Genomic DNA, 7,745 nt, shown 5'->3' with positions numbered 1-7,745 from the left:
CTAATTTCAGTAGGAGAGTGGAATGAATTCCAGTTTTATCAAATTTCTTAGGTATTGCCTCTTCCATATACTGCCTTGCATTTTCAAATGGATAGCCGGATCCTATTTTCTCTACAACATTTAGAAATGATTATTAAAAATGTTTTCTACTTCTGACTTCTTGTTAACAAACTTTTCAATGTGTCTGATAGAAATACAACCTTCCTGTGCTCTGGACTGCCCAGTTTCTCTTTTAACAATATTCCAAATTGTTTCAGTTTTATTATCAGATGTGCTAATATCAGACATAATGCACATACTTCTGGACTTTTTAATAACTTTTCTTAACACAGTGCAGTAGTTTTTATAACGTTTCACTGTTTCGGGATCGTTACTCCTCCTAGCTAAAAGATACATTTCCGTTTTCTGTTTACAAGATATTTTTATCCTATTAGTAAGCCATTTGCTTCCTGTAACGGTTGACGACGAATGTCAACACACAGTAACCGCGATTCCATAAATCGGTATGTTTCAAACCAGCAAACATGTCGAGATTTGTGCCTACGAACTACGATTTGCCGACAGTATTGGTTTTTCCTTTGAAGAAACCTCCTTTAGAACGGTATCGAAAGCTTGTCGAAGCTTTCGGCGAACATGCTCCTGGAAAAACACACTGTTTCGAGAGGTTCAAAAAATTGAAAAGTGGTGATTTTGATGTGAGAAACGACAAACGCGGGAAACCGAAAAACTTCGAATACAACAAATTGCAGGCCTTATTGGATGAAGATGATACTCGAACTCAACAGAAACTCGAGGGACAACTGAATGTGACGCAGAAAGCCGTTTCTCTTCGTTTGAAAGCCATGGGGAAGGTGGAGAAAGTGGGAAACTGGGTTACGCATGAACTGAATGCAAGACAGCAAGCACATCGAAAGAACACTTTTGAAATGCTGCTCGCCAGATACAAAAGAAAGTCGTTTCTCCCTCGAATAGTGACAGGTGCTGAAAAATTGATATATTTTGAGAATCCTAAGCGTCGCAAATCACGGGTGAATCCAGGCAAATCACGTGCACTGCAAGACGTAATCGCTTTGGAAAGAAGACAATGTTTTGTGTTTGGTGGGATCAGAAAGGTGTCATCTATTATGAGCTGTTGAAACCTGGTGGAAACGTTAACACTGATCGCTACCAACAGCAAATGATCGATTTAAATCGAGCATTGCGCGAAAAACGACTGCAATATGGAAAAAGGCAACACATAGTCATATTTCTTCATGATAACGCCCCATGTCACACAGCAAAATAGATGAGGGAAAGGATCGAGGCGTTCAGTTGGGAAATACAAGGGCATGCGGCTTATTCCCCACACTTGGCTCCTTCCGATTATCGTTTATTTGCATCACTGAGACACGTTCTCGCTGAGCAACGGTTCGATTCGTATGAAAATGTTCGAAAATGGCTGGTTGGCTGGTTCGCTTCAAAAGAAGAAATGGTTTTTTTTGGTGTGGCATTCATAGCCTGCCGGAGAGGTGAGAGAAATGTATAAATAGCAATGGAGATTATTTTGAATCAAATATTGTTTATCAGTTTCAAACAACAGACGTGTAATTATTGCGACCAGATTCCGGTTTCATACTTCTACACCTGGTAAACCCTACTTTGTTGATTGTTGGTTGTTTGTATTTTTCATTCAACAAATATGTACTTTTCTATGTCCCACAGACAATAAGTAGTTGTTTGTTCACTACAAAAGACAAACAACCAGGCATCACAAAAAGTGGTTTTTATAAGATCGTATGCGGGGAGTGTCAGTCTTTCTACACTGGACAGACGGGGAGGTCAATCTGCACCAGGCTTAAGGAACATCATAGAAGCTCGAAATTCAAGAAGCCTGATTCAACCTATGTAAAATATTACCTTAACAAAAACCACAAATACATTACAGATGTAGAAGTCTTACACAAAGAGAGAAGGGGGGCAAAGCCCAGCCGCCTAGAAATTCTAGAAATTAAATAACTGATGTATATATCCCCACGCCTATTATTAAATGAGCAAAGCCAACTAAATTCAAATGGTTCAAATGGCTCTGAGCACTAAGGGACTTAACATCTTAGGTCATCAGCCCCGTAGAACTTAGAACTACTTAAACCTAAGTAACCTAAGGACATCACGCACATCCATGCCCAAGGCAGGATTCGAACCTGCGACCGTAGCGGTCGCGCGGTTCCAGACTGAAGCGCCTAGAACCGCTCGGCCACAAAGGCCGGCAGCCAATTCAGTTATTCACCTTTTTTAGATGATGTTAAAACTGCCAGACAGAAGTATAACTTCGGGCCTCAATTCAAGAGGGTCAGAAGTTCTAGACTGATGCATAACTTTATTCGTAGATGTGTTTAGCCATATTCGTCTAATTGCTGAGTTGTGTAATTCCATATGCGATTTGTCAAAAAATGGCCATTGAAGTAATTTTTCATTTAGCCAGGGATCGATACGTTAAGAAATCGAGATGTTTATTTTTGCCTTATCATCATGTTTGTGAAACAAGGCAAAAAACGGTGTTTGGTTAGTTAATAGTGGTTTGAAACCAGGTCATTCTCTTTGAAACACCCTGTTATATGCTTAATAGCCCAAGTACACTACTGGCCATTAAAATTGCTACACCAAGAAGAAATCCAGATGATAAAGGGGTATTCATTGGACAAATACATTGTACAAGAACTGACATGTGATTATATTTTCACTCAATTTGGGTGCATAGATCCTGAGATATCAGTACCCAGAACAACCACCGCTGGCCGTAATAACGGCCTTGATACACTTGGGCATTGAGTCAAACACAGATTGGATGGCATGTACAGGTGCAGCTGTCCAGGCAGCTTCAACACGATACTACAGTTCATCAAGAGTAGTGACTGGCGTATTGCGACGAGCCAGTTGCTCGGCCACCATTGACCAGACGTTTTCAGTTAGTGAGAGACCTGGAGATTGTGCTGGCCAGGACAGCAGTCGAACATTTACTGTATCCAGAAGGGCCCATACAGGACCTGCCACATGCGGTCGTGCATTATCCTGCTGAAATGTAGGGTTTCGCAGGGATCGAATGAAGGGTAGAGCCACGGGTCGTAACACATCTGAAATATAACGTCCAGTGTTCAAAATGCCATCAATGCGAACAAGAAGTGACCGAGATGTGTAACCAATGGCACCCCATACCATCACGCCGGGTGATACGCCAGTATGGCGATGACGAATACACGCTTCCAATCTGCGTTCACCGCGATGTCGCCAAGCACGGATGCGACCATCATGATGCTGTAAACAGAACCTGGATACATCCGAAAAAATGACGTTTTGCCATTCGTGCACCCAGGTACGTCGTTGAGTACACCATTGCAGTGTCAAGGGTAACCGCAGCCATGGTCTCCGAGCGGATAGTTCATGCGGCTGCAAACGTCGTCGAACTGTTCGTGCAGATGTTTGTTGTCTTGCAAACGTCCCCATCTGTTGACTCAGAGATCGAGACGTGGCTGCACGATCCGTTACAGCCATGCGGATAAGATGCCTGTCATCTCGACTGCTAGTGATACGAGGCCGTTGGGATCCAGCACGGCGTTCCGTATTACCCTCCTAAACCCACCAATTCCATATTGTGCTAACAGTCATTGGATCGCGACCAACGCGAGCAGCAATGTCGCGATACGATAAACCGCAATAGCGATAGACCTTATCAAAATCGGAAACGTGATGGTACGCATTTCTGCTCCTTACATGAGACATCACAACAACTTTTCACCAGGTAACGCCGGTCAACTGCTGTTTGTGTATGAGAAATTGGTTGGAAATTTCCCTCATGTCAGAACGTTGTAGGTGCCACCACGGCGCCAACCTTGTGTGAATGCTCTGAAAAGCTAATCATTTGCATATCACAGCATCTTCTTCGTGTCGGTGAAATTTCGCGTGTGTAGCACGTTATCTTCGTGGTGTAGCAATTTTAATGGCCAGTAGTGTAATATTTACCAACACCTTTCATTCAGCAAAAAAAAAAGGTCAACTAAACGCTTTTTTAGGTTGATACATTAGTGTTGTCCTTTGGTGGGAAAAGATGGGCCCGAGATAGCGCGGCGGATTCGTCAAAAATATTGGTGTGTGGCCGGATAGTGGTGTTCGCAGACGTTAACAGGCCCGGTAAAGTGTTTACTTACTCCCTAGCGAGGCGCGAGTCCGAGTTGCCGTTGGACGGGGTCATCCTTGGGCAGCGAGGTGATGTCAGACGGCAGACACTTGTCAGTCCGCGGGGAGGCTGCATCGCCTTCGGCCGCTTTGTGCCGCGTCTGCGGGCTGCAGCGGAATACAGACGACCGCCTTTGCAGTTGCCGGCGGACGAGCAGTCGCCTGCAAATGCCGGCAGCGACCTCGTACAACCACTTCCTCAGTCAGTTCCGTTTTTGGAAAGTGATGTCACCGCAAACCTCTAACGACGGCGAGAACGGACTGTGGTAGGTCTCTCCCCGCGTAGCCTCTGCCTGTCTTTCAAAACAACCATCCCTCTTTAGAGACACAATTATTCTGCAACCACCTACCCTTTGACATCTACAGTGAATTGACAAAAGTCGCGGATCGGCGATATGTACGTACACATACGGCGGTAGTATCGCATTCACAGCCGCGCTGGATTAGCCGACCGGTCTTAGGCGCTGCAGTCATAGACCGTGCAGCTGGTCCTGGCGGAGGTTCGAGTCCTCCTTCGGGCGCGCGCGCGTGTGTGTGTGTGTGTGTGTGTGTGTGTGTGTGTGTGTGTGTGTGTGTGTTTGTTTGTTTGTCCTTCGGATAATTTAGGTTAAGTAGTGTGTAAGCTTAGGGACTGATGACCTTTGCAGTTAAGTCCCATCAGATTTCACACACAATTGATTGATTGAACATCGCATTCACAAGGTATAAAAGGGCAGTGCATTGGCAGAGTGTTCACTTCTACTAAGGGGATTCACCTGAAATGGTTGTAAGAAGTCTATGACTAAGGAATTTATTGCTAGCGCACTCGAACCAAGGCCCTACCACGCCGTAGCAGAGAAGCGACGCAACTGTTCCCCAATTGAAACAGCTGATCGTCGCCATTTGTAGAGATGAATCCTAGTACTGGGGTTGTGATTTGAAGTATATGCGACGCAACAAGAGCAAATTGAACCACAAATTAAACACATGTTTGTTTAAAAACATACTGAGTATTCGAGTCTATTTTAAAAGTATACTTAAATGAATGAAGTTTCCTAATTTCCGAAATCTGCATAGAGACGCGAAATTTTCCCTGACAAGGTGGAGCGAGTTTACATCGAGATACTTGCATTAGATAATTACATGAAAATTTTTCGGAACTTTCCGAGCAAACATCAGACTTTAACATCTTACTTATGTACGATGGTACATACGCCCCATACTACCGCAATATGTGCAAGAACTTTGCTTCACTTCAGGACAGCGACCCCAGGTGGTCAAACATCAAAAAGAAATTACGTATAGGTCCTTCTTCCCACTTGCAAAAATATTACACAATACGCAGAAATGTACTTTTTCATAGGCATACCCCAGACTCGCACCATTGGTGTGTTTGTCTGCCAGTCGCACATGTTGACGATTTTATTCTGTTCACACACAAAACTTTGGGACACTAAGGAGTCACCAAATGCACTGATAAAATAGTACAGTACTGTTATTTTCCCAATCAAGGTCGGAGAGTGTTGCAAATTGTTCATAAATGTATCATCTGCCAAAAAGCATAATTTTCCAACCGATCATCTTTGAATGAACTACATCCTATTGTACCAACCCGACCTTTGGAATTAGTATCGTTAGATATCGCCGAATCTTATCCCAGAGCTCGTGGAGGTGTGAAATACATCGTTGCTGTACTTGATGTCTTCTCAAAATATCCGCACTGTCAACGCATCTGCTATTGCTAGACGTTTGACTAACAGCTACTTTGCAAGGTTTGGCAAACCCCACAGCATTATCAGGGATAACGCACCCTATTTTACGGGAAGAAAATGGAAATCTTTTGTTGCCACACATGACATCAAACATATTCTTACATCAGCATTTCACCTGGAAGGGAACCCAGTATAAAGCATTTTTAGAGAGTTTGGTCAATTCATGAGAATACATTCGCCTCGCAAACACACGAAGTGGATCGAATTTTTAGCACCCTTTGAGCAGATAGTAAACAATTTGCCTGATGCCTCAACAGGATACTCACCACAGGAATTATTATTAAACAAACCTGAACAGAACAAGTGGGCTATGTCCATTCCAAAGCTAACCACATCCACAACACATATACCTTTGGAAGAGAAAGTAAGACAGGCATACACTACGTTGTGCAATAAAGCCAAGTTCAAAAAAGAGAAGAAAAGAAAAGGTTGAAAATGTGAGAAGAAATGGTGAATAAAAAGGGGTTTTAAAATCGTTAATGACCGTGAAAAAGGGTAAGAATGAAATGCAAATCGGACTTCGTATTACAGAAAAGCTATCGGAGTTCGTGATTCGGAAAAACTATTGTTGGGGTGGTCCTTGTGGCGTTTCTGAGCGAAAGTCAAACCAATTTCCACTACAAAAATAATTTGAAAGAGAACAGAGAATACCAAAATATGATTAACAGGGGCAAATGGCGTAGATAAGAGTACATTCGTTACCAAGTTAATATGTCTTCTCTCGTGCGGCGTTCAGGTCTTGTTCTCCAACGATCTCCCGCTTCATTTCTGCATGAAAAAATCGTACTGCTCCAAACTCTTGCAGTAAACTTCACTGTCCAGGAATTACTAATGTCTACAAATTAAAACCATCTTGGTATTGAATGCAGTGTATTTTATGGCTTCTTCCATCCTCCAAATTTCATATAAGCTTCCACAATACTATATGTATGCACATCAATAAGTTTTTACGTCTGTATCATACCAAGACTAGCGAATAAGTAAGTTAAGCTTCCACTCTCAAGAGACAAGAGCGGGTAGAAAACAAAAAGGGTTACAATTTTTGTACCTTCATTTTCTTATATATTTTCTCTGCCGTCGAGCGCTCATACAGCTGCGACGGTATAATTTATATCTGAGGGAACGAGTGTAGCGCGGCGAAATTCAAAGTCCCGCTACAAGCACAGTACGATTATTATTTAATTCACGTAATTTTCCTATCAGCTCCTATTTGATTTTTGCCGACTACTGTGTACATTTTGCACGCTTACTTTTGTTTAGCACAGTATTGTCTACACTCGAATTTTGGTATGATTAATTGTAATAACCCATATCACTTTAAATACCGTAGGAATTTCATTCGCACATTAGTGGAAGTGGTTGAGTTTGCAACATTTGATCAAATATTTGACCATTTACGAAGTATAATCACCACCTGACAACACATGTTAAGTATCTACACGCAATTATTCGACCTACCTCTGATTCATACTTAATATATATTTGATTAAAAATCTAAATACCTATCATGTGCCTACTTCTTCATTCAGTTCAAGTTAGTACATTAACCCTGTTAGTATTTTTAGTAATTTATATGCAAATACAATATAAGTACTTGACATGCAACAAAGTACCTTTGTCTGTAATCTAACATTGCAACTTTTTCCCTATGTAGCTTGCAATTTTTGTAGCAGAAAGTTTATTAGATACAGAATAAGGTGTAAATATAGACATCAGGTTAGGCTATAGAACAATCTGCTGTCACCTACATTTATCATTTGCATTAATTGACTTTGCAAACACTAT

The sequence above is a fragment of the Schistocerca serialis genome, chromosome 12 (genome assembly GCF_023864345.2).
Source record: "Schistocerca serialis cubense isolate TAMUIC-IGC-003099 chromosome 12, iqSchSeri2.2, whole genome shotgun sequence".
NCBI classification, from domain to species: Eukaryota; Metazoa; Arthropoda; class Insecta; order Orthoptera; family Acrididae; genus Schistocerca; species Schistocerca serialis.
This window is presented reverse-complemented; position numbering follows the sequence as displayed.